This window comes from Rattus norvegicus, chromosome 15 (genome assembly GCF_036323735.1).
Source record: "Rattus norvegicus strain BN/NHsdMcwi chromosome 15, GRCr8, whole genome shotgun sequence".
Lineage (NCBI taxonomy): Eukaryota > Metazoa > Chordata > Mammalia > Rodentia > Muridae > Rattus > Rattus norvegicus.
This window is the reverse complement of record NC_086033.1, coordinates 39,039,982-39,052,398: the sequence shown is the minus strand read 5'-3', so window position 1 is coordinate 39,052,398 and position 12,417 is coordinate 39,039,982. Positions and strand designations below refer to the sequence as shown.

Sequence of the window (12,417 nt, the reverse complement as noted above, 5' to 3'; positions counted from 1 at the left end):
AAAGATTTGACTCAGTATCTGGGCCACCTCTCTGGTTCCTGATAAAGGTTAGCTGTCCTGGGCCACTGCAACTTGTAAATACCCAGGGATCCTAGAAACAGCCAGGTTCCCTGGGCAGTCACAGCATCAAGCTAGGTCAGGTGGTGCATGTCTGTAAACCCTTCACTCTGGAGAACAGTAAGTCCAAAGCTAGCCTGCATCTGTGGTAGTGAGATCTTGCCTCAAAATAAATCAATTCAACAGTACCAAAGCTTAGGGTACACCCAAGTTAAGGCTATGGATTTAATCACCTGCAAAACACGCACACACACACACACACACACACACACACACACACACACACACACACACACACACTGGGGGGCGTGGCTCACACCTGCACTTAGCAGGCTGAGGCAGGAGAGATCAAGAGTTCAGGGTCATCTTCAGATACTAAGTGACTTAGATACCAGCCTGGACTGATAGAAACCCTGCCTCAAAAATAAATGAAAAGGTTTGGAGAGATAGCTCAGCAGTTAAGAGCCTGGCTGTTCTCACAAAAGGACCCAGGTTCAATTCCCAGCACCCACATGGCAGCTCACAACTGTGTGTAATTCCATTTCCAGGGAATCTTACACCCTCACACAGGCATATATGCAGGCAGAACACCAATGTATATAAAATAAATAATAAATTGTTAACAAACAAAATTTCACATCATATAGGCTCTGGTCACATGTTATATTTCATCTTTCATCATACAAGCAAGAGAGCCCTCATCTGGTTCTGGAAGTTTGACACTGAAATTCCTGGCCTCCAGAACAACTGGAAATAAATTTCATTTAATTAAAAACCAGACGAGGGACTTGAGTTCAGTGGTTCAGAGAACTGGTTGCTTTTCCTGGTAACCAGGTATAATTCCCAGCACCGTACATGGTGACTCGAAACCATCTACAGCTCTAGGACCAGGGATCTGATGTCCTCTTTGGACATCCTTGGATAACATGAGCACATCTGGTCAACATACATGTATGCAGACAAAATACCCATACACATTAAAACGAACAAAATAAGCAACCTAAAATGAAGGCGAAACAGACATAAGTCAAGTCAGTTTCAGATGACGACGTAAGACTGGAAGGCGTGTGGCTCAGTGATGGAGAGGTTCGGTATGTGTGAGGCCTAGGGTTTGGGAGCAAGTTTCAGACCGACCAGTGAGAGACCCTGTCTCAAAAATAAAGTGAAGAGAGTTTGAGGAAGATATCCAGTGTAGCTTCTGGCCTCCACACAGGCACACACACTTGCTCAGGTGTGCACCTCTGCACAGGCTGAGGGGGAAAAAGTATAGAGCAAACAGGTTTGACTTTAGGACTTTTATAAAATGTTTGGGGATTATAGCCTACATTTGCCAGTGCTCCAAAAACAAACCTCTAACAGGGTGAAAATTAGTCTTGTTCTTCCAAAGAAACATGTCCCTTTGTATATCTACTGTAGTAGGCAACACAGAGGACACCAAGTCAAGAAATAACTCATAAGAAATGGATTCCCACATCACATAGTGATAGCAAATGCTTGGAAAGTATGACAGGCAGGGTGGCACAGGCCTTGCTGTGGTTTGAATGAGAAATTTCCCCTAGAGACGCAGGCATCTGAACACTTGGGTCACTAGTTGGTGGTGCTATTGGGGGAGTTTAGTGGGTTCCTTCTGGCTGATGGAAATGTGTCACTGGAGGTGGGCTCACAGAGTACACAGTACCTGTTTCCAGTTGGCTCTCTGTGCCTCGTGGGTGAGTTTGAAGATGTGGTACCTTAGCCTCCTATTCCTGCTGACCTGCCTTGGACTTGAGGCAATGTCCTCTCCGTAGTGATTGGACTCTTATCCCTCTAATACCGTAAGCCAAAATAAACTCTTCCTTCTAAGTTACCTTGTTCATGGTATGTTATCAAGTAACAGGAAACTAACTAATACAGAAATTGGGACCAGAAAGAGGGCTGTTGATGTGAAGAAGCTAGCTAGCCATGCTATTTTCTGGAAGATTTTGAACTAAAAAAGGGTTGAATGCTGCAAGCCATGTGGATGATGGAGGCCCAGGTCAAGATGTTTCAGAGGGGAAAAATAGCTAGAAGCTATGCACATGATATCTGGCAAAGAATCTGGCTGGCTTTTGCCTGTGACCTGAGAACTTTCCTGGGGCTAAGTTAAACAGTAATGGACTAACTTCTCTGGAGAGGGACATGTCAAGACAGTTTAATATTGAGTTAGTGGTATGGTTATTTTTTATAATGCTTATGGAGGTCCACAATGAGAAAAGAGCATGCAGGTCTACAGTTTGGAAAGACACTTGTGAAGCACGAGGCTGCAGTTTTAGAGATTAAGGCTCCTCACTGGAAAGAGGAAAAGGAGTCCTCAGGCAAACTTCCACCAAACTCAATTTCCAAACTGTGAAAGAGGGCCTAAGGCACTGTCTGCTCCTAGAGAGCAAAAGTGTAAAAAGTTGCTGCTAATGAGGTTCAAGTGGGGCAGGGTTCATTTGAAGTGGCAGCCAAACTTGGCAGTGCTGTCCACGTGGTGTTGGCTTTAGAGGCACAGAGGGTTTAAGAGTGAAGGCCATTGATTCTTCCTCCTCGGTCTCAGAGGGCCACTTATGACAGGCTTCTGCCTGAAGGCCGAGAGGGCGGGAAGCTGTGAGAGGCTATTGTATGAAGCTGTGAAAATGAAGCCTGGTTTGCAGCGGAGACTCCAGATGTTGAAGATGCCAGAGTTGTGAGACATTTGCGGGGGAGAAGCTGCACACAGCACAGAAGGAGTGAAACCAGTCAGAATGTGGGAGGGGCGGGGGGCTGAGGAGACGCAGAGACAGAGATTGAAGGCAGCAAAACTGCAGGGGGCACAGACATCTGAGCCTTTGACCCTGGACAGGGAGCTACTGAGTTGGTGTCTGTTTTGCTGGATTTCAGTCTTCTATGGTCCAGTCTTTGCCCACTATGTCCCCATTCCTCACTTTTGGAATGGTAACATGTATTCTGTGGCATTCATTATATGTTGAAGTATGTAATTTCCTTTTTGATCTTACTGGAGGGTATATTTACGAGATGGCTTCAGTCCCAAGAGGAGACGTTGGACTTTTAAAAAGCACTGAGACTGTGAAAGACAATGAGGGGTCTTGAAGTTGGACTAAAAGCACATCGCGTTATCTGATCACAGGGGTAAGGCAGTGGAATATAGTGGCTAAACTCAGACATGGCTCCCTTGGCCTCAGGCATTTAAACACCAGCCCAAAATTATCAAAATAAATAAATGAAAGTAAAATTGTAGAAAAGATGCTGCCTAGAGAAGTCTGAGGCAGGGGGACTACCTCAAATTATAGGTGAAGGATACACTTCACCCCTTTATCTTCTTGTCTGTATTTCTCCAGTTATTTAAAACCCTATCCCTGTATGATCTGGATTGTGTGCCAGCATCACATCACTCCTGACATCTTCAGTGTGACAGCTGAGCTGGGCAAAGTCCCCAGGTACACACTCAGGCCTCAAGATCAATGGTCACAGGGACCCAGGACAACTGCTCTGTGTGTGTGTGTGTGTGTGTGTGTGTGTGTGTGTGTGTGTGTGTGTGTGTCCTTCCTAGGGCATTTAATATTCTCTCTTCTTTAAAAGTTACTTTCTGGGGGCTGGAGAGATGGCTCAGCGATTAAGAGCCTGGACTGCTCTTCCAGAGGTCCTGAGTTCAATTCCCAGCACCCACATCATGGTGGCTCACAACCATCTGTAATGGGATCTGATGCCCTCTTCTGGTGTGACAGAGACAGTGTACTCGCATACGTGAAATAAGTAAATCTTAAAAAAAAAAAAGAGTTATTAAAAGTCGCTTTCTGAAACTTGGACATTAAACACATGGTCTCCTGGAAGGTTCTCCTTTCTGATCCTACTTTACAACGACTGGAACAAACACTAGACGTGAAACAGAGATGGTTCTAACTGCTAGGAGCTGGAAAGCTCTGTGTGAGTTTGCTGCAAACTGTTAAATTCTAAGCTGGACCGGGGGTGCCTGCTTATAACCCCAGCACTGGGGAGGCTGGTGCAGGATTGAGAGCTCAGGCCAGTCTAGGTTACATACAAAGCAAGACCCTGTACCTTATAAAAAATAATAAAAAGTTAAATTCCTTATCATGTTCCTCTGAGACTGAGACAGAACACTCTGTTCCTTTCTAAAACCCTTGATTATAGGCAATGATAAACCACGAAATACCAGCTGGGGAGTGGTTACTAGAGTCCTGTAATCTCAGCCTAGGGGCAGCAGGCTTCGGGCAGTTATGGCCAGTTCCTAATCCTCGCTTTGAAAGGAAGCACAATTTCTGGATTCCTCGGACTCTGTGGAATCCACACTATCTCCCAACTGGCGACGGCATGCTGCCATCCAGTCTTAGCAGCCAGCCAAACACCAGCAGCGAGGATGTGCCTTCAGATAAGTAAATGGATTCATCCTCTTTTACAAGTTAAGCACAGCCAATGCCATTCATAATCCCTTGGCATGTAGTACGACGCAGGCAGGGAAGGAGACGGTGGGACAGGACACGTGACCTCTACACTGGACAAAGCTGGGGTCAACACAGCCTTAACCAGCTGTCCTCACTGCCCAGTTACTGTCACCCTTTCAGATGCTAAGCAACTGAGATCAGATTTTATATTTCCTTCCTCCCCAACCCCACCCGACAGAGTTTACACTCTGTAGCCTGGGTTAGTTCTGAATTTTTAGCAGTTCTGTCTTGGTGTTCTAACGTCTGGGATTATAGGTAGAATACAAACCGCCATGTCTGGCTAGGACTGTTCATTCAAAGAAAACTTTTGAATAAGCAGCATAAAGGAAGTGCAGGAGCAGGCTTGGCAAAGAGGGGCATGCTGTGACCCCAGCAGGGTGGGCATGGAGGGGCATGCTGTGACCCCAGCAGGGTGGGCATGGAGGGGCATGCTGTGACCCCAGCAGGGTGGGCATGGAGGGGCTGTAACCGCAGCAGGGTGGGTATGGAGGGGCATGCTGTGACCCCAGCAGGGTGGGTATGGAGGGGCATGCTGTGACCCCAGCAGGGTGGGCATGGAGGGGCATGCTGTAACCCCAGCAGGGTGGGCATGGAGGGGCATGCTGTGACCCCAGCAGGGTGGGCATGGAGGGGCATGCTGTGACCCCAGCAGGGTGGGCATGGAGGGGCATGCTGTGACCCCAGCAGGGTGGGCATGGAGGGGCATGCTGTGACCCCAGCAGGGTGGGCATGGAGGGGCATGCTGTGACCCCAGCAGGGTGGGCATGGAGGGGCATGCTGTGACCCCAGCAGGGTGGGTATGGAGGGGCATGCTGTGACCCCAGCAGGGTGGGCATGGAGGGGCATGCTGTAACCCCAGCAGGGTGGGTATGGAGGGGCTGTGACCGCAGAGCTTAGTAAGAGTTAGAGACAGGAGGGCAACTTCAGGGCCATCATGGGTACTATGTAGTGAGACTGTCTCAAAATAGCAAATGAGGCTGGCAAGACAGGGTAAAGCCGCCTACCACAGGGCCTGACTTCCTGAGTTTGGTCCCTGGGAGCCGTAGGATAGGAGAGACCCGGATCCCACACATTCTGCCCTTCCTCCACATGACTGCTACATCACTCCAGTGAATGCCCACTACATAAAAATAGACTTTAAAAAACAACAAAAGCACAGAAACCAAAGCATACACACCCTGAATAATAATGATAATAAGGATCAAACCAAGAGGACTTCTGGGAGTCGGGAAGCAGAAGCCATGCTAGGCAACCATTTTTCAGTCCAGGCTGGTCTCAAACTCACAATCTCCAGCATAATAAGACAGTCATGCACCCCAATGCCTTGATAAAAGTTATACTTGGAGGAGTCACACATGTGAGACCCACACCGGGGTCACTGGACATAGCCTTTCTTCTTTGTCCTTCGTTCTAATAAAATGCCAGATGGAGTCTCAGGGTAATAAATGTTTAGGTGATTCATAGGCAATTGTGTGGTTACTCAGGTTTTGGGTCACACAAATCAAGGAAAAGGTTCAGTAAAGACTCCCCTAATAACCTGAGTGTATGTGTTTTAAATCAGCTCAAGCTGTATCTGAGCGCCCTACCCTGAGCTCTAAGCCACTGTGTGGATAGGGCGGCTGGTCCAGAACGGGCCACTGGCTGGTGTGGTCAAATAAGCAGCTGAAACGCTCACTGCTTGTGCCCCATGGGTGCTCCTAAGTGATCACAAGAGTCACCCACACTGTGTCAGGCCAGGTTTCTGGCTCTGAGTCAGAGATGAAGTCAGTTCTCCCTTTACTGATGATTTTAAGACTCTGAGATAAGTCACTTGCCCCTGGCCAGAAGGACTCAGTGGAGGGGTGGGATCCTATGTTGGCTTTTTGACCCAATAATCTGTTCACCAGAAAATCACTCCAACAGAAGACAGGTCAAATGATGCTGGATTAGCCATGCAAGTCTCCTATCCTCCCGACCTCACTACTTCATTCTGTTAATTGTACCAAAGAAAAACAGAAACATGTGGCCTGTTTTAAAACAAACTATCAATATATAAATCCATTGCTTCCAAAATACTAGAAGCAGATTTTTGAACATACACACAACACTAAGGCAAAAGCGGGGAAATGATCATTGTGTTGTTCAAGAATTTCAAGGGCCCCTAAGACATAAAGGTGCCTGAGTCCTAAGAACCACAAGGAAGTAGGTGAGACCAGCTCCGGCATGCTGCCCTCTGACCTCTCCACTTGAATCCTGTGGCACATGCACACCAAAGAAAGAAAGAAATGTAAGAAAAGTAATTCCAAAGATTTACACTAAATTTAACTCTGGGTTTTAGAAGGTCTTGCTAGGTAGCCCAAGCTGACTTTAAACTGTTGATCCTCCTGCCTCAGCCTCCTGAGTACCTGGATTATACATGTGTACCATGAGTACTACAGAACTTTGCAGAAAGGAGGGGAGGGGAGTGTGACATAGCAGGAAGAGTGCTTTGCCTAGCAAGGCCAAGAGTCAGTGTTTGATCCCCAGCGCGTGCGCACACACACACATACACACACACACACACACACACACACACAACTTTGCAAAGAAATATGCTTCTATACCCTCTCACATGTCAATTTATTTAACTGAAAAATCAAATAAAACATGACACAAGGAACAAGTTCCTATGAATAAATCCCATCATTTTAGGGGAAGACAGGGAGCTGTGCTCATTTCCAGAGTATAATATTTTTTAAATTCACACAACTCAATAACAAAATATCACACGAACAAATGAAAACTAGGCAAAAATCTCCAGCGGACTTGTCTGCCAAATGGCCAGTCAATACACAAACATCTTATAGAAACACAGATGATGTCTCATGATACCAGAGATTACAGCACAATAGTAAATCAAGGAATGCCCCCCTACTGTGGCGCTGGGGATGGAGCCTAGGACCGTGGGCATCCTGGGTCAGCTCTCCTCAGCAGAGCTACAGCCTCCTCAGGGACTGAACTTCCTGACATGCACATGTTGTTACTTGCACCAAAACCATTTAGCAAGGGTGAACATCAATCAGCACGTTCATGTTAATGAGCTCTCAGATGCTGTCCCACAGGGATAGAATTTCTTTTAATCACTACATATGGATCCTTGGCACTTACAGGATATTTTCAGCTATAAAATGAGGAGAGTATCACATGGGTTTAGCAAAATTTATCAACTAGTGCCACGGTAACATCCTGACCCTCCCTGGCTTCAGTGTCCTGCTCTAGTGTAGAACCCAAAGGCTCTTTTTATCTAGGTCACCGAGCTCCTCCAGGCCTTGAGTCACATGACTGCAATTTTTTTATTCTGGCCAGTTTGTCAGCCTTTGACCTTTTTCTTGAAATGCAGTTTCCCAGATGTGTGCACGAAGGTCTTCAATTCTGGGGTTCCAGCAATCCTCCTGCCTCAGCCTTCGAGTATCTAGAAACTACAGGCAAAGGAATGGGGGTGGGGGTGGGGACAGGGCTCAATCTCATTTGCAGCAAGGAGCTCCTCCAAGCTCCTGGGGATCTACCTATCCCAAGTATTTGCTACTTTTGTCAATGTCTTCTCCTGCCCTCCCCCACCCCACCCCCACCCCTACCCCAACCTGGTCCAGAAAACCCTTACCTTTAGCCTGTGTCCCTCCTTCCCTCAAGAGAGCCTTGTGATCTGGGGCCTAATAAAGACCAAGCTGAGGGTTCCAGTTCCGCCCACAGGGCTGGGAACCTGCTCCCTGTCACCCTGGCACCAATGTCATGGACTCCTCCCTTGCCTACAGCATCCGGACAATTCTCTAGACTTCCCATTCTTCACTCCCCCAGCACTATTGCCATTTTTCCTACTTTTGAGCTATGTGGCAACCTAATTAGGGGCAGACACTCCCCACTCCACTATCTAGGCCAAGGAAGGTTCTGAGACCCAAATCTGAGCACCTCACTCCAGCTCCTGAGCAGCTCCTGGCTGCCCAGCCTCTCCCTCCTCTGGTAGCTGAAACTCAGGTGCCCCTCCCCCGACAAAGCCTCAGGGCTATTTAAACTCAGAACTTCCCACCAGGAGCAAGGCACAGACACTGACCCACACAGACTTGCATCATAAGCGGTTCAGCTGCAAACAGTAAAGGTGCAATTGTTCACCCTCATCAACATGGGTGACAAAGGACACCTTTGACACTCTTCCTGTGCACACGCGTTCTTGCCCAATCCACACCATGATGGGTCAGTCATGACTCCAAGTTCCGGTGTCTTAGCACAGAAGTGACTGGTGTGGCAATTTGAGTACAGACCCCTTGATTTTCTTCCTCTTCTCATTTTTATAGTAGTTCCTTGAGAATCGCACACAACGAGTTTGATCACACTCACCCCCTCTCCAGCTCCTCCCAGATCCACCCCTACCCATCCGTCCGTCCTCTTAAAAAAACTGAACAAAACAATCTGATTTCTGCTCAGGACCATGGGAGTGAATTAACCACCCCTCCCCACTCCCCAGTGGGCTCCCACTGCTTTTGGTTGTGGTTTTTATCACAGGATAAAAGGAAGTAAGGTAGAACACTCTGTAGGACAAAGGGTCTCATTTATAGGAGGGACAGAGTTTAAAAATCTCCATCTCTGTCTCTCTGTCTCTGTCTCTCTATCCCTGTCTGTCTGTCTCCCCCCCCCCTCTCTCTCTCTCTCACACACACACACACACACACACACACACTACATGACAAAGTACCAATGTGGACAGAGGTCAGAGGAAACTGTGGATGGCACTTCCTGCCTTCATCTTGTTTTGTGACAGGTTATCTTGTTTTCCCTCTGTGAGGGCCAGGGCAGCTGACCCGTAAGCTTTCAGGGTCTCTCCTGTTCCATTTCCTATCTTCCTGGAGGAGCACTGGGGTTAGAGGTGTATGTGACACCACCCCCAAACGTTACCATGATTCTAGGGATTTGAAACTCTGGTCCTTTTATTTCCTCAGCAAGCACTTTACCCCTTAGCCATCTCCCTAGGCTTTCCCCGTCTCAGTCGTCCACTGTCTCTGGAATTGGCCTGAAACCCACTCTGTAGCCAGATCCACTGATCTCCTTACAATCTGGCTGCCTCAAGAGCAGATTACAGACATCGTCTCCCAAGGGCTGAAATCACAGATATAAGCCGGCACACCTGGCTTTTGTTTTGTTAATTAATATTTGATTATTCTTTGGTAATGTCATAGATGCACAATGTATCTTCCCTATTTGTCCTTGGGGCAGGGTCTTAACATTGCCCAATACAGTCTCAGCCTCTGAGCCAATACCCTAGAATCCCTGATCTTCCTGGCTCAAGTTCCCAAGTGCTAGGTTACAGGTGTGTCCCACCAGGCCACCATTGTTTTTTTTAAAAAGAAGTTTCTTTGAAGCCACAGCACATTTACAATCTAACTTATAAACAAACAAAACAAAAGAGAAAGGAAGAAAACGAAACCCAAGTAAGACAGATGGAGGGGGCTAGAGAGATGGCTCAGTGGTTAAGAGCACTGACTGCTCTTTTCAGAGGTCCTGAGTTCAATTCCCAGCAACCACATGGTGGCTCACAACCATCTGTAAATGAGATCTGATGCCCTCTTCTGGTGTGTCTGAAGACAGTGACAGTATACTTATATGTAATAAATAAATAAATCTTAAAAAAAGAAAAAAGATGGAGAAACAAACAAAAGTAGAGGCTCAGGCCTAGCCCTGGCCTCTGTCCTAGGCCAGGCGTCCCTCCCCAGCTACAGGAAGCAGAAGACGGTAGCCCCACCGTCCAACCCAGAAAGTCTCAGAATAGCCAGGGCCAGGGCCCTTCCAGAGATGTTATCAGAAAGGCCCTCACAGCTGGTCAGACAGGAGTTCCTAAAAGTTCCAAACTTACCAATTGTTCATTAAAAAAAAATTAAATTAGTGCCAGGCACCATGTACACCAGGCAGGCTCATCTGTCAGTTCCAGGCCTGCCTCAAAAAACACAACAAGGGGCTGGGGATTTAGCTCAGTGGTAGAGCGCTTGCCTAGGAAGCACAAGGCCCTGGGTTCGGTCCCCAGCTCCGGAAAAAAAAAAAAAAACAACACAACAAACAGCCCGAACACCGAGGCCAGTTCGAGGGTGTTCTCACAACTGACACCAGCCCCTCGTTAGGGAAAGAAAATAAATGTCCATAAATCTCCGTGCTTCTGAGTTAGGTGTACATTTCACTGTCAAATGAGAACGTCTGGGAGTGTCCCTGTGTTTACACGATTGAATTTTGAAACTGTTGGCCCTTAAACACTGGGAAGGGGCCGGCACATTTTCCTATTTAGATAAACCACGCTTTAATCTGCAAAGTAAATGTTCAGCAGATGATGCAAACCAGGGAGAAGCTGGGCAGATGCTTAGCCAGGTGGGCGGGGGCGGGGCCCAGGGAGAGGGGAGACAGGGAGGCAGCAGCAGAACCCCAAAGGGAATGCTAGTGTGGCTCGCATCTTGCGCATCTCACGGGGCTCCTACAAGGCTGCCTACGCATCCCTGCTGGGCACCCCACGTTTCTTCTTTGACCCATCCACTTAGAACAATGGCACGATGGCACGGGAGCTCCCAGTTACCTCTTCTGACCATCCTCCTGGACCTAGCAAATGCTCCTGGCAAGTTTTTCCACAGAGGTAATAGTGGGGAAACTGCTGTGTCAATTGTGTGAAAAGCAGCACGGTTTTCCTGTGGTAGAAGACACTGCCATTTCTTCTTTTAGGGTGGAAGGTTTCTTTAAAAAGGCCCCCCAAAGGCTGGAAAGTCACCTAAGTGGTTAGCCAGTGGAACCCCCAGAGGGAATGCTCATGTTTTCAGATCCCCTAAGTGCCCACCGGTTGGGTGACTTTCATCCCCTGGGGCTCGTACCGTGTACTGCTCTTGCCAAGGACTTGATCTGATACCCAGCAACTCTGTCCCAAGGCTCAGATCTGCTTGCCTACATCTTTCTTCAGCTCTAAGAGGCCACGATACCTTTGGCCTCCTCTGGTACTTGCAATCATGTGCATATATATCCATATGCATACGTGCATATACATACATACATACATACATACATACATACATACATACATGTGCATATACACACCCACGAAATGAAAAGAAAATCATGAAGAAAAATTAAAAACAGTTCTCACAGGAAAAATATGAGACACTCAGCCGTAATTCCAGCACTCAGAAAGGAGAAACTAGAAGGTTGCCTTAAATCCCAGGCTGGCCTGTCCTACACGGTGACTTCCAGGCTAGCTGGGCTCCAGAGACACTGCCTCAGAAATGTAAACCAAACAAACAAATAAAACAATTTAAAAAAGAAATTTATGTTGAGAATGCAAATGTCACTCCCCCTGCTTAGTTCTAGCTTTGAATTGTTTTTGTAGACCACTGTAAAAACAGTGACCAATCCTATCTATAATACTTTCTTGAAATGGGCCCCCATGGAACTCAGACTAGTCTCAAACTCCTGTTCTCTTAGCTTCGATCTTCGTGGTGCAGGGTGTGTGTGTGTGTGTGTGTGTGTGTGTGTGTGTGTGTGTGTGTGTGTGTGTGTACTGCTCCAACTTTACTTAATTTCTTCCTAACAGTCGAACATGGCATTTTAAAAACTTCAGAGCAGGTTTCCAAAGCTCACCCTCATACCAGTCTTTGGCTGTGCTGGTGTGGCTCACAGACAGTTGGCCAGCTCCCTCCACATCTGCCTTGGGCTGATTTCTAGCCCCCTGGGATGCTCAAATCCCTAAGACAGAATTTATATACATCCTCTTCCAGATTTTGATCATTCCTAGGTGACTTGCAACACCCAAGACAGTGTAAACATGGTGTAAAAGGATGTCACGGTGGGTTATTTGTAGAGTAATGAGGACAATGTTTCTAGTCACTCTACCAAGTCTTTGCAATTTTTCTTCCAAATATTTTTA

General features: G+C 47.2%; 1 protein-coding gene across 4 annotated transcripts in view; it reads right to left on the bottom strand.

The window, feature by feature from the left end:
* Positions 1 to 12,417, bottom strand: part of Spata13 (spermatogenesis associated 13) — a 129,168-nt gene that overhangs the window by 31,354 nt on the left and 85,397 nt on the right. Inside the window, exon 1 of one of the 4 annotated variants that reach the window (XM_039093323.2) lies at positions 8,137 to 8,809. The exons of the other annotated variants lie outside the window; for them this stretch is intronic. The gene's annotated coding sequence lies outside the window, so the exon portion shown is untranslated. Of the gene's footprint in view, positions 1 to 8,136; positions 8,810 to 12,417 lie in introns of those variants that run through there. 4 annotated transcript variants of the gene reach the window in all.